We start from the raw sequence: 15772 nt of genomic DNA on the forward strand, positions 1-15772 counted from the left end.
AGAGGGGGGGGGGACAAATCCGCCCCCCCCTGATTTTAAAAAGAATAGTGTAAACAGAGGTGCTCACCTCTAAGAGCAAGGGCGCACCCCCTAAATATCGCGAAGACACCAAAAACGAGAGCCCCTCCAATGAGATAACTACCCCTCAAACCTGCCCCCCCCCCCCTCTAAAAATTTCAATGGCACAATCTGCGCCATTATCTCCTTTAGATGGGCACCCCTGTTGTAAATACCCTTTTGTGTGTCTACTTCGCTGAATTTTTCCAAAATAATGTAACCTTCACCCCCCCCCCCGGAAAATTGAAATGACGGGGTCTGAATGCATTCTAAGAATAATAAAAATGATTGTTTTGAAATCATATATTCTGTTACAGTAGCCTCAGTAGTAATCCAATGGTTGGGTAAAGGCCCGTCATTTTTAAATATTCCAAGGAAGCCAAGGTAATGTAGTCCACAAGTGCCGAACAGGGACAGTCATGGCGCAGACGGCATTATTTAAATTTTTAGGGGATGTTTTTATGGATATTATTAATTTTTGTTGAGTCTTCTCGTTCTTGGGGGGCTCTGTAGCATTTGGGGGGGGGGGGGTGCAACAATACTTTTGGGGGGAAGGGCACACCTGTACACTCAAAAAATACATTTTCGAAAATTGACAGAAAACACGCCCACATGTATACAAAATACATTGATTTTTCAAAGCCAGGGGTTTTTTGTGTGTGTGTGTGGGGGGGGGGGTCATGGATTGACCCTCCTGTCCCCTTAAGAGACGTGCCTGTTTGTGCCACTAAATCGTTATTTTTGACAGAATAGTGGGGTGATGTCAAGTTTTGAGGGGCCAGGGAGTTTAAAATTTTGACAGATTGTGACAAGGAGGAGGGAGTCGGTAACATGTAGTGTGACATCTCACTTTTTGATTAAAATAATATTTTTATGTTTGTTTTATCAGCGTGACAAGGGAAGTGGAGGGGTTCAAGTGAAATGTGACACTTTTACAGTTCTAAAGATTAAGTCATGAATCATGATGCAGAAGATTGCCGCACAATTTCATACACATTGGGATTGCTTAAAATTGACAAGCAGCACTTACCTTATCAGGGTAGCGTACGTGAAATTGCAAACCTCAATCGGAACGTGATGTCATCTCTCATAACCGTATTGTAAATCCATTCACGGAAAACAAAAGACAACAACATGTTCAAATTCGCGTCCGACAGCACTAAACCGTGTCTTCCGACCACTCTCTGATATACAATTCTGTGCGAGTGCGTCGGTGGGTGCGGCTAAAGCGCATGCGCCGCAAAGGCCTTTCCTCCCATTGCCCTACCACCGGCTGAGGCGAAAAGCGGGTTGCGAAAAAATACGACGAAAACAAAAAACGAAAGAGAGAACCCAATGGTGAGTAACATACTTTAGGGAGAAAAAAAAAATTGCAACTAAAATATCAAAATGGCGGCCTTGAAGCCATAGGAAAACCGGTCTTTTATAGTTTATTTTCTCTTGGGTCCGATTTAGACAAAAGAACGGTTAAGCTGTGCACAAAAGAGCAGAACAAAACGGAATCCGCTTTTTCGGTAATGAGAGCGCTTTTCGTTTTAATGTTGAAAAGCGAAAGCGATTCTGATAGAACTGGATTCATTGAGATTCCGTCCAAGCCTTTCGTTCTGTTTTTTTTTTTGTTTTCGTATTCCCGCCATGTTTACATCACCGTCACGTGCCTTTTCCTTTTAAATTCGAAACAAAAAGTGATGTCGGTGTAAACAGGAACACGTGATAATATACGCTTGACAGTTCTGACTTTCGTCTGATATGTTCGACTGTTTTTCATTCTATTTTAAATGCATATTTAGGTTGCGAAGAATTGTTTTCCGCGGTGCCGTACATTTGTGCACTTTTTCGAAAAGATTTCACTCTGATTTTAACAAAAGGTGATTAAATTGTATTTCGTTAAATCTTTGAGTAATCGACTGATGTCTCTGAATATGTTTTTTATTTATAAAGTGAACGTTTAATGCGTAGCATATCTGGCAATTTAACGAAAAAGAGATAATGTGTTTCATTAAACTTTCTAGTAATCGACTGTCTCATATTAAATTTTTAGCTTAAAATATAATTTTTTTAATTTCATAACATATCTGGCAATTTTCATTGCATAGCATATCTGGCATTTTAAATTAGATATCATATCCTGCATTTTTAACAAATTGCATTTCGTTAAACTTTCCAGCAATCGAGTGTCTCTGAATATGTTTTTTATTTATGAAGTAAACTTTTAATGTGTAGTATATCTGGCAGTTTAACGAAAAGGAGATGATGTGTTTCATTAAACTTTCGAGTAATCGCTTGTCTTATATTACATTTTTACTTTAATATAAAATTTTTAATTGCACATTGCATATCTGGCATTTTCAACAAATTTTGTTTCGTTATTGTGATCGAGTGTCTTAGAATAAAATTTTGTATTTAAAAAATTAAACATTTAAATTTATATAGCATTTTCAACAAAAGGTGATAAATTGTATTTCATTTTAACTTTCGAGAAATCAAAAGATTCGGAGTGCTTTTTCTTTTTTTTTGCTTTAAAAAATAAACGCGTAGAAACATCTAGTTTGTCAGCAGTTTTTAACAAAAGGTGTTATATTATAGTTGGTTATACATCGAATAATCGTGTCTTAGAAGACTTTTTTACGCCTGTCATTTTTAACAAAAATTACATTTAGCATAAACCTTCGAGTAATTGAGAGTCTTAGAATACTTTTTTCACGAGAAAGGTGGACGTTTAAAATTATACATCATGTCTGACATTTTGATAACTGAAGAGAGAGAGATGTGAATCAAATTTAACGTGTTGAAGGAAATTCGGAAATTTCAGATTTTTATACCAAAACAGAAAACAACAATAAAGTTTTAAAAGAAACATGCTTCGTTAAATTATGGAACTGAACCACCTTCCTCCTTTCCTGCTATCCCATCGTTTTAGCAAAAATGTTGATTTTATCTCGTTTTGAATATTTATATGTATGGATGTCTTTTCATCCATAAGCTCATTTCCTTTGCATTCAAAAGTTTATTTTTTTGTAAATCATTGTGATAAGCAAGAAAATCTTAACAGCTATTTGTCGCGCATTTTTCATAATAAGTTGCATTGTAAGCCAATCTTCAATCGTTTAAAAACACTAAAGCAACGTTTAGAATGAACAAATTGCAGTAAAATTGCAAGTACATGTTTCAGGGTTGCAAGGAATTCGTATTTTCAATGCAAAGAAAAGAGAAGGAAATTGGGTAACGCATCGTACTTTTTTTTTCAATATGTAACATGAAAACACGTGATTGCCATTTATCCAGTTTAAATGTTTTCAACTTATCTCACAACGGTAAATGTTTTAATTATATTATTCAATCGTTTATTTCGGTTTGGAATCCTTTTCAAACTAATTACAACTTACTACTTTACTTACTACTACTTTACTAACGAAGTAATTACAACTTATCTATAGAAAAAAGATAATATTTATTGTACCCATTAAATTCTATTTATGCTATTTTATTACACACACGGAAAAAAACTATGTGTGTCTCATTAGATTTTTTTAAAATGATAATGTAAAAAAAGGTATCACTTTGTGTCTTTCTTTTCTCTTGTGTCTTGTGATTTTAGTCAAATTTGTGAAGAAAACTCCTATTAGCCCCTGTTTGTTACATGAACTTTTGTGGGGAACAGGGAGAAATACAAATAAAAAAGACAATTCTCTTATACTACGTTCGTTGTACCTGCGTTTTCGGTCAAGGTCAAGGTATAGATGATGGAGGTGGTCTCCGTTAAGGCGGCAACTTCAGAAGACATGGCATTTAGCGGACTATTTTTCAACGTGTGAGATTTGTTTAAGAGTAATGAAATTCATTTCGATGAAATTACACGCATTGGCGAAATTTAATATTATTCAGCATTTGTATAGATATAGTGAAATTCCGTTACAACGAAATGTCCGTTTCAACGAAATATCTTTTCAGTGTCCATTTAATTTCAACTACGCTGCTTTAAGTTCATTACAACGACATTTCCGTTACAAAGAGAAAAAAATTGCAGTACCTTGAAGTTCATTGTAACGGGGTTCTACTGAATATTATAATTGCGCGAAGGAAGCTTTACCATAATTGCCCATTCTTTTGAAATTATATTCAGAAAGTTTCTCCTTAAAATTTAAGTGACTACGAATGAAAATATATGAGAGTGATGTGGAATTTTATTGGGAGTCATAGTTCTATAAGACAACATTTCCAGTAAGATTATTAAATTACTAGAAAGTCGCCCGTCAAGGTATGACGGGTGAAAATTGCTTCTACATTTGAACTAAGCAATTGCATGTTTGGTGATACTTTTATAGTTGATATTGTAACCCTAACACCAGTGGATGAACCCTGAACTCCAGTAGGTAGCGTTCATTGTTGACCACTTTTTTTGTTTCTTCATTCTTCTAAAATGCAGTCTCACCAGCAAAATAGTTAAGTTACCGGATCCAGTTCAGCCTTGTCAAAATAAAGTATTTACCTGCCATGTCAAACATTACCAAAAATACTATAAAAAAGGCGGTAGTTTTATTGTTGGTGACGTCAGGAGTGTTACTCGATCAGTGAATTCGCTATTATATATATGAGGATTTTAGCTAATTTTATGAAGTAATTAGAAATCAATCTCAAGTGGGAAAAAGTTATATGATAAATTTCTGGTTCAGGTTTTTTTTTTTTTTTAGATATCAAAATAAGCTTTTGGAACTAAACTTGGAAGTGACTGAGTTGGAGGGGGAAACCTCTTAAGGAAGCCAAGAGTGCCAAACAAACGGGTAGCTAATATAGAATTAGTACTGACCAGACATGTTTGTTTGGCAGTCTTGGCTTCCTTAAGAGGTTTTCCACCCCCAGCTCAGTCACTTCCTATGCCGGACTGATGAGTGCTAATAAGCACGAAACTGCAGTCCTCGGCTGGGATGACTGAGCTGGAGGTGTATTTCATGTAAACACTGTTTTGTCCATCACCCTGATTCAAAAACTTTCAGGCCACAAAAAGGGGTAGCAGCCTCCTTCTAGAAGTTCATTAAAGAGTTTCAAAGATAGAGGGGGAAAAAGGAGAGACATTAATAGATAGAAAAATGTCAAAAAGACGAATGAAACCGAATAAAAGTTAACAAACATTGAAATGAATTTCTTTCTAAACATAAGTAATTAATTACGGAATAAACAAAAAAGAAAAAATACAAATTGTTAAAATGATCAAAACTTAATATTTTTTCTTTCTTAAGAAGAAAAATGTTGCAGATATCTTGGTTAAACAACACTCAAGATTAACTTCATAAAGTAAGGTTAAAGGTGCGAATAACTAACACAAATTGCTTTTGTGGGAAATTTATTTTACAAAGTTGTCATTCTACTAAATTTCCAACTGTTAAAAACTTTTACACATGCTGAAGTTAATCGAAGGGTCTAATTTGAACTAAGTTTTAACATCGAATAAGTTCCATCCACGCGCCTACACACGCGCGCCAAAGTAGTGATTTCTCAATACTATGAAAAATACGATGTTTTCTTTAAGCAACTTTTCGAAATCGGACATAGCTTTTCCCCAACACGTGTGCCTTTGTTATTTCAAACATTGCATCCTACAAACATACTTGTACGTGAGGAATTGTTGTATTTTCTAACCACTTCCAACCGGTTGATATTACTCTTCATTTTCTTGACCTTGGATTTTGTAGATAAATCATCAATAAAAGTTAATGTGTCTCAAACGGAAGAAACTTCATAAATGTCCGTGCAGACTTCGTCTAGCCGTAATTTCGAATTATGACAATATGTGTGGTTCTTACCACAGAGTATTATTTAGTTATTGGATATTTTATCATTTTTGTTGCAAAGTAGTGCATGGCATCTAGTAAAGAGAAAGCGTATTATATTTTGAAACTTGAAAACCGCCCATCAAGGTATGACGGATGAAAATTGCTTTACATTTGAACAAAGCAATTGCCTGTTTAGTGATATTTTGATAGGTGAAATTTTAACCCTAATTCCAGTAGATTTACCCGAAACTCCAGTAGATAGCGTTCATTGTTGACCACTTTTTCGTTTCTTCAGTTTCCAGAAATGACACAGTCTTACCAGTAAAACAGTTAAGTTGCCGGAACCAGTTCAGCCTTGACAAAATATAGCATTTCCCTGTAGGTTGAATAATATCAAAAAATATTAACAAATTATCATGCTATGGCGCGAGTTTCATTGTTAATGACGTCAGAGTGTTACTCGATCAGTGAATTTGCTATCATATATATGAGGATTATTTCCCGTAGTTTTGATTTCTTTTTGCGCTTACCTGGCTTTTTAAATTGGTTTGGCAACTGATAAGTGAAATATTTGGTAAGCATTATGCTTAAGGAGAACACATTTGAATTAAGATTATGATCAGCGATTGCAATGTCGGACGAAAAATACAATACCTGTATTCGGTATTTTTTAAAATGGGATCCGGAATATCGGTATTAATACCGGTATTAAATTTTTTTCCAAAAAAAAAAAGATCAAAAACATATTTGTTTCGTTGCCATATTTCATAATTTTATGTAAAAAGGCAATAATTATGAAAATTTATTGTGGACACTTTTAAAATGAAGGAACAGGTGTCATATAAAATCAATAATAGTCAAAAACAATATGCATCAAGTTAAACCACTCACTAAGCCTGGAACTCATTTTAGCGCTCAAATTTCCTACAGTTTATAATACTTTCTGAATTCACGCTGGTCTGTGGTACTGTTAAAAACCTTCTATAACTACCTCGAAGTCCTTCATCCTCAAATAATTCGGTCTTTTTCTTGATAGTTTTGGATACATCATTTTTCTTTGTGTTTTGTGTGTTTTATTTTTTAGCTTGTTGTAATTTCTCTTCGAGAGACAGTTGTATTTCAGAGTTTAACATAATCTTCAACAATATCCTCTTGATTAGGATAGGTTTGTGTTCGCTTTTTATTAGCCCTTTGGTTTGAATTTTGCGATAAACTGAACTAAACTTGATCTCGTTTTCGTTTTATTTTCAAAATTCTTAACTATTTTTTGCGAATTTCTGACAATATTTCCCAGTTTATTATGCCTTCCCTCTATGCAAACTTTCAAGGTACTATATAATTGCTAAACATTGTCTCTTCAAGTAAATAGCAAGACAGGTATAATGACGACAAATTATCATTAGTTATACTAACATGAAAAGTTTTTCTTGAAATCAAGTACAGTTGTGGCAAAATTAAAAAAAAAATATTAACAAAATATTGCTGCTATTGATGATTGGAACAAACTATTCATAGCAGAAATGCATTTGTAATTAGCAAACTTGAAATTAACTTTTACACAAAGGCAAAGAATTAAAAACTTGATGCACATAAGCGCACGAAAATGCGATTTATAACACCATCTAGTGATAAAACTATCATTTTGTATTTTTTCGCAACTTTTATTTATTGATATTCTATTAACTCGTGTTTGCCCCAAATTTTTACATTTAATAGATTGATTTTGGCACAGTGTAATGGGAAAAGATATACACATTACAATTTGCAGTAGATACCTACCTAATAAGCTGAAATGAAAACTCATTAAAAACTATGTATTTATTATGTGCAGGGTTCGCCGATATATATCATGATATATATCACGATATATATCCGATATTTATTTTGAAAATATCATGATATTTTGATATCTATTTTTTCAACTACAGTATTTTCAATACAAAAATTATATTAATTATTGTAAGATTGTTCATTTATTATTGAACATAACCAAAAACTGATGAACTATATTATTATGATGTATTGATAAATTATTAATACAGCAAATATAATCTTTCTTTTTATTTTATATTTATTTCATTATTAGTAATGTAAAAATTTTAAATGATATTAAAAGTGCCTAATTAAATGTTAAACGTTGGTCAGAAAAATAGAAAATGTCTTATGACTGCTCGCCAACTAATGCATTTTTTTTAATTTCTGAATCATATAGCTGTAAAAGTAGCTAACAGAAGAAAAATGGGTAAAACAGCTAATGCTAAACTTATTTCATTAAAATTGACAAAAAATGTTAAATGAAATATTAAGATATAAATTAGAAGAGAAAACTTTACTTTAAGTCTATATATTATAATAATAATGTAAGAAAATAAAGAGTGATTTGAGGATGCATTTACTAATTTGAAGACTTTAGTTTGTGCTGATTGAAAGTATCGGATATAAATCAAAATATCCGATATATATATCAAAATATCGGATATTTTCAATATTTTGAACCCTGATTATGTGCAGCTAATATCAAAAATTCTGGTATTTTAACTCAGCCGATACCGGTAATACGAAGTTGAAAAATATCTCGAAATACCGTTATTTGGCATACCGGGAGTTTGGCCACTAATAACGATTTGCTTGGTGCAATCCATGACAGATTAAAATTATAATTTTTTTATATGTTTTTTCGATTAACTAATTGTGATTACGATTTCAAGATCATGATTTGTTAAACGATTATTGACGATATTAAGTGGTAATATTTTTTAACTTGTTTTTACGCATTTAATGCATTGATGCTGTATTCTTGTAACCTGAAAGTTCGTAAGGTAAGGCCATTATTCGACGGAATTTATTTTTCGTACTTAGTACATACAAGTACGTATTTAGCATTTAGCGCTCAAGTTTTTTCTTTTAAATCTCGCCGTTTAAATTATCAAGCGCTTAACTTAAAACTTCCCAACTCAACTCCGAAACCACGCTATTGTGTTATTCTATTTTCGAATGGAGTTAACGCAGTTCACAAATTAATTTATTTTTTGCTTAAATCTATAACTATGTGTAACAAATTTACATGTTTTGGCTAAAGGACTTTTTGTTACACGGATTGGTAACAGTGCTCATATCTAATGACTCACATTTTGAATTTGACTTTATTACAAAATTATTCGGAGTATTAATAAACATTGAGTTTTTGTAAGCGATGTTTTTTACTGTGCAGATAACAAATTCCAAGAAGGATATATTTTACAAACTCGTAATGCATACTGCTGAAAAAAATCGAAGCAATCATATTCACTTCCATACTGAAAAATAAAAACCCAAATATAGTCTTTCGAAGGCAATGAATTCTAAATGTTTGCATTTATTTTTATAGATGTGGATTCTTCGGCTTAAAAATAGCTCTGAACTGACGGAATTATACATCAATGCTTTTGGAACACATGATCAAGTGCCGCAGCGTATTTCTGCTTATGTGTTTTAATTTGCATGCAACGCTAAACAATCGCGGCACGTTTTCCACAGCAGTCCTTTGAAGATCAGAAGGTTAATAACGATATTCTATTTTATGCAAATAGAAAATGGGACGCTTACGTCAGAGTTGAGTTAGGAAGTTTTTAATCACCGCTCAATTGTTTTATTTCATTTTGGAAGGTAGTCGACGAAGTTCACAAGCAAACTTTTGCCTTCTACAGTAAATGCAGACTGTGTTAATTATTTTTACATGGAATTTAAGCAAACTAATAAGGAATTTATAGGACAAACTATCATAAAACATGAAATGTAGCATATTTTGCAGCTACTTCGATTACAGTGCAGTGAGTTTATATCGGAATTGGAACAATTTTCTTGAATAATGAAATGTTACGCAATTGTTTGAGAGTTTTAAACCCTCTCTCTATATCAATTTATCTACCAAGCAAATACGTATACAGCACTTATCACTCCACTAGGGTGGAGTGAAAAGAATAAATTTTCGAATTTTGAAACTCCTGGGGTGTCAAATTTGCCCTTTAGCATCAATAGGTAACCCTTAAAATTTTAGCCTCCTAGGATAATATCTTTAGGTTCCAAAATCGCCCTCAAAAAAGTCCAAAAGTGCAAAAATCTATCTTTTTTGAACTTTTTTTATGAAATTTAAAATACATAATTTTGAAAATGCTTGAAGATGTAAATGTTAATTCCAGGTATCATGATTATGTCCTAAAAGTTTTAAGTTCAATAGAGTAATCTCTTTAAATTTTCCAAAAGTCTCAAAAAAAAAAAAAAAAAAAAAAAACCCCTACTTTTTTCTTCCATTTTCACACGATCTTGCAAAACAAAAATGTGCATACAATATAATATTTATATAGTGCACACAATATAAATATTTTTAACCAGTCGCAGTTTATTTATCAGTTGTATGTTTAGTTTTCTATTTAGATAATTTATTACATTACATTTAAGAACTTTTGTAAAATATCATTATTGTAGTTTTTTTATACAATAAATGGTAAAATAAAATTAACAAGCACCCAATCCATTTTACCGAATTTTCCTTTACGCGAGTCCGAATTAAGTCTACTTAACTTGCAGACAGGGCCGCCCTCCTTTTAGGATGGAGTGAAAAAAAGGAATTTCCGAAATTTGAAACATAAAAAGTTAATTTTCTTCGCAAGTATAAAAGAGCAAAAAACATTATTTTACAACTCCTGTCGAATATCATCATACTCTGATACAGGAACCCGATTCAAAATACACCCTTCATGCGACAGCTTTCACGGAAAAACTGAAATTATACAGTATAATTTTATTAATTTCTTTACATCTAATGAGCAGCCACTTGACGAATTGGTGTTCTTGGTTGCAACGGTACCAACACCAATGCTGGTGTTACAAGAGGTGTCATTCGTCGTCTAGCGTTAAAACTAAACAAACCAAAGCAGTGGTTGATTTTGTCTGCTGTATGCAAGTGAACTTCCATTGATTGAGACATTTAATGCAACATTTGAAGGGAACAACGAAAGGGCCAGCAAGTATTTTTAGTAATTATCAGAAAAACTATCCAAACCTGTGAAAATCTACCACTGGTAAAGTTTAAAAATATATATTCCTAGAGAATTTCCTTTTAAGTTTGTCTGGTACAGACATTAGTTGCATCAATAATATATTCGTATGAAATTTGCCAAGACATTTCATTTGGACATTGCTCATTGAGCAATGTACGCTGTATACAAAATGAGACGATTTTCACTCTGATTCTCTGACAAGTGTACTTTTAAAGACGGATAAGCAAGTTACTAGCAAGATTTGAGTTATTTCCAGACGCAGCTTGGCAATTTCTATACGAATATGTTGTTGATGTGAGCCAAGATTTGTTCCAGTCAAAGTTGAAATGGCATCTTCTAAGATATATAGTTTTAAAATTCACCAGCGGTACATTTTCGCAGGTTGTAATAGATTTTCTAATAATCACTGAATGAAAAGACTTGCGATTCCTTTCGTAGTTCCGTTCAAATGTTGCATTAAATGTCTCAATCAATGGAAGTTCATTTGCATGCAGCAAACAATTAACTCTAAACGACGAATGACACCTCCTGTCACACCAGTATTGGAGTTGGTATAGTCTCAACAATAACACCTAAGCTGACAAGTGGCTGCTCATTAGATGTGAAGAGATTAACAATGTTACATTGTATAATCTTAGCTTCTCCGTGCAGAACTGTTATATGTCTTGTGTTATTTAAGCTCGGTTCTTGTATGAGAGTATAATGATATTCCGCAGGAGTTGTAAGAATTTTTTTTTGCTCTTTTTCACTTGCGAGAAAAATCACTTCTACGTTTCGAAATTCAAAATTTAATTTTTTTTCCACTCCACCCTAAAATGAAGGTGGCCCTGTTTGCTAGTTGAGTAGATTTAATTCTTACTCGCGCAAAAGAAGAATTTGATTAAAAAGATTTACGGAATTTTATAATCCAAAACATTTTTGCTGGTAACAAAAAGTTTTTGTTCTTGTTGGGTGCTTGTTAATTGGATTGTACCATTATTGTATTAAGAACATTACAATAATGATAATTAGCAAAAGTTATTAAATATAATGTAATGAATTATAATAATTAAATATAATGTAATGAATTGTAAATAGGTAACTAAGCATATAACTGATAAATAAGTTTAGACTTTGCGTTTAAAATATTTATATTGTATGCAGGGCCTGATTAAGGCACATACCAACTAGGCCTGGAGCCCCATCTTCCTAAGGGGCCCCGAATTTTGAAAAACTTTTGCATAGCATTAAAATATCATGTATTTTTGTAAAACTAACAAAAAAATCATCTTTTAAGTAAATGTTGAACATTACGTTAACATTATTTTGCGTTGACTTAAAGTGGGAGAATAGAAAGGGGGGGGGGGGGGCGGAGGCTCCAAAGTATTGTGGGCCTTGGGTCTCACTTTTAGTTAATCGAGCCCTAATTGTATGCACATAACCTATTTTTGTTTTGCAAGATCCTGTGAAAAAGGAAGAAAAAAGTAGATTTTTTGTTTATTTCAAAGAATTTTGGAAAATTTAAAGAGATTACTCTATTGAACTAAAACTTTTAGGAAATGATTACGATACCTGGAGTTAACTTTTACACCTCCAAGTAATTTCAAAATTATGCATTTTAAATTTCGTAAAAAAAAGTTGAAAAGGTCAATTTTTTGCGCTTTTGTACTTTTTTGGGGCGATTTTGGAACCGAGGCTAAAATTTAAGGGCTACCTATTGATGCTAAAAGGCAACTTTTGAGACCCCAGGCGTTCCGAAATTCGAAAATTTATTTTTTACACTTCAGGTTAATTCCATGCATGACTCACACTGCAAATGGAGAATTTTAAGATACAAATCTCTCTTTATCTCAAACTTATTGAAGTACTATCTCCTATTTTTTTTCTCAGCATTACTAATTAACATTGAAATATATTATTCAACCTATTATTTTTCACTAAAAGCTTTACATGACAGTTGGAAGTGTTCAAATACAAATGTGACTCATACTACATGCAAAAGGAAGTGATATTTTGGTGATGTTTATATCTTTGGATATCTTCCTCTTTAGCAAAATTAAAAATAAAACTTGTTCTATTTATGCATCCCGAAGTTTCAAAATTAAGAAAAATATGCAATTTTTATTAATATAATCTATTTTAAAATATTAGGGAGCTTTTCCATACGTGACTCTTATTACATATAAATTGTAACTCACACTACAGCTTCCAATTTCGAAACATAAAACAAAGTTTACACATTTATTTTTCAACATTGATTTATTTCAGACAACATAAATCTCAAAGAACACCAAATTTTATATCGCACAGTGGCGACTAACAAAATTTGCAAAATCTCTAGTCTAGAAAAATCTATAATGTGGTGATTTCTTGTGCCAGCGATCAAAACTTGGTTAATGTATATCCAGCGTTACGAAAGTCTCTTCTTTTCTGATGAAATTTCTATGCATCGTTTTCTCCTTCAACCACATGAAAACATTCAGAGTGACGTTTTTCAGTCTGCGAAGTTTACTTTCGACGCAGGAATGTATGGCAGGGAAACTTTCTGTTGCATCTTACTATATAAGTGAGGTATGTCTCATGTTTGGTTTTCTGGTCTGAGTTCTGAATGACAATTTTGACAAGAGATTTCTGCATTTGTGTCGGAATGTTATGAACGACTATGATACAAGTTTTTCTGTTACTTTAATGTGTTTTTTTTTAAATCTCACCCCGGGATTAATTTCCGACAGAAGCGAGCGGAAGGATGGAAGTCCTCAGAACTTATTTACATAAGCAAATAGCATGAATGCTGACCAATATGTTGAAAATCATCTGAAATTGAAAAGAATTTCAGGAACTGCCATGTAAATTAAATCCTAATCTCAATTTTAAATAAACAAATTACCACAACACATTATCAACGAGAAGTTATTGTTATTATCGTCCACGTACGGGGGGAAGGAATATAATGGTCGTAGAACATTTTTTAAAGTATTTTTCATTTTGTTTTACCACAACCGCAACTTGTGTTCAGAAATGATGATTTAATGCGAATAATGTGCAAAAAGAAGTACTTCAAAACGATGAAATAAGAGATAGCGTGCTAACGAGTTCGTAAAAACTTGAGCTATAATTTGGCTAAGGTAAACAAAACTAAATAAATCAATTGATGCATAAAATTAGAAGAGACAAAAAGTTTAATAGAAATTTAAAATAATTTAAAAAAACCTTTGGGAGCAACATAAATTGTGACGTTGTTATATAAATCAGTTTTGAGTGTCAAATAACAGTATGAAATAAAAGTATACTAAAACATACTATTGATGCTATAAAAAGCTATGAAAATCTTTAAATTTAATCCGTTTTAGCTTAACTTATCAAATTAAAGAAACTCAAATTAAAAACTCTATTTCTTCATATCTATTGCTTTTATGCATACACGTACAAAGCTATATCACCAATAATTATGCACTTAAAATTATTTCGCAACAATAGACTCTTATTGTTTTCGAAATAGTCCTAATAGAGGATTTTGCATCCAGTACAAGAAGTTTTCCATGTGAGTGTATCAGAATAATCTTTCTTAAGTCTCAAGCTGAATTCGTGACAGAACTTAGTTATATTGATGAAAAAATGCCCTGTAAAAGCGTATGAGGCAGGGAAATGTAAGTGCCAAAATTAAAATAATGGAGATAACCAGTGCAAGTAGTAGGAAAACTTCTTCTCTTTTTTGGACGACAAAACATGGTGCTAGTTGTCCTGATAGGAGCGGCAATACAGCATGATTTAAAAAAAAAATCAATGAAAGTCTACCTAGAATGTGAACTTTAAACGTGTTTTACTTAAACCTTTTAAAGTTCATTTATATTCTTTTGCTTCTCACTGCCTCATATGTCTTATGACACTTGTCCCTGGTGAAATTAAAGCAATGGAACACAAAATTTCCTTTAAGATCCACGTAGTAATTTAATCAACTATGATTAATTGAGGAATAAATTTAATTACAAACTGCAACATATTTCTTACTTTAAAAAAATTTCTTGCAAATAAAAAATGTATTTACCAAATATCTGAAGCAAGTCACACTTCTCACTCTACGGAATCCGTTTTATCATTGCCGAGACACTTCATACCTTGACATTGATACTTTTTTGCGGCTAGTGGCCACGCGTTGTCGGATCCCTCCCAGCCAATAAGCGCGCTCAAAGGGCGGATTCCTCCCGAGCTTCTCCAATGATGGGGCGTGGGGGGCGAGATGTGTCGCGTGCCGCATCCGGATGGAGCCCGTTTCGGATCGGGGATGCGGGACAAAAGACAGAGGCATCTGAAAAGGCGTGACCGTTCTATCGCTTGCCACGCGACTGAGATCACGGCGGTGTTAAAGTGGAATTGCTTTCAAAAATCGTTTCTAGCGAAGGACAAAAGGGACAAAAAAGAAAAAATACAACTACGTATTGAAAAAACTACCTCAACATAGATTTTGTACTTGCTGTAAATTTTAACAACACTCTGAAAAACATCGCCAGTGAAAAGTGTCATTTTTTAAAAACTGAGGCTACTTAAAATTACTAAAGTATTGAAATAGAATCGAGTGCACAATTGTTTCTTGGGAAAGAGAAAAAAAGAACGACGATGTATTGAAAAAAAAAAGCTACTTCAATGTGTATTTTTAACTTGCTGTAAATTATGGCAAGTCTCTGGAGAAAATAGTCATCGAAGACTGTTACTTTCTAATGAACGTGCGATTTTTCATTCAAGTTATTAAGGTATTAAAGTGGAATCGCTTATAAAATTGTTTCTTGGGAAGAAAAAAGAAAGTACGACGACATATTGAAAAAATAAAAAAATATTAAATAAAAACAAAAAACCCGACTGCGTAAACACCAAAAAAACTAAAAAGAAAAAGAAATATAAGCCCAGTAGTTTAGAATTTTATTAACTATT

At 32.7% G+C, this 15772-nt stretch overlaps 1 protein-coding gene across 3 annotated transcripts in view; it reads right to left on the reverse strand.

Annotated features, from left to right (window-relative positions):
• LOC129222429 (uncharacterized) overlaps positions 1 to 15772 on the reverse strand; it is a 140895-nt gene that overhangs the window by 83017 nt on the left and 42106 nt on the right. Inside the window, exon 1 of one of the 3 annotated variants that reach the window (XM_054856943.1) lies at positions 1088 to 1206. The exons of the other annotated variants lie outside the window; for them this stretch is intronic. The gene's annotated coding sequence lies outside the window, so the exon portion shown is untranslated. Of the gene's footprint in view, positions 1 to 1087; positions 1207 to 15772 lie in introns of those variants that run through there. 3 annotated transcript variants of the gene reach the window in all.

The sequence above is a fragment of the Uloborus diversus genome, chromosome 5, assembly GCF_026930045.1.
Source record: "Uloborus diversus isolate 005 chromosome 5, Udiv.v.3.1, whole genome shotgun sequence".
NCBI lineage: Eukaryota > Metazoa > Arthropoda > Arachnida > Araneae > Uloboridae > Uloborus > Uloborus diversus.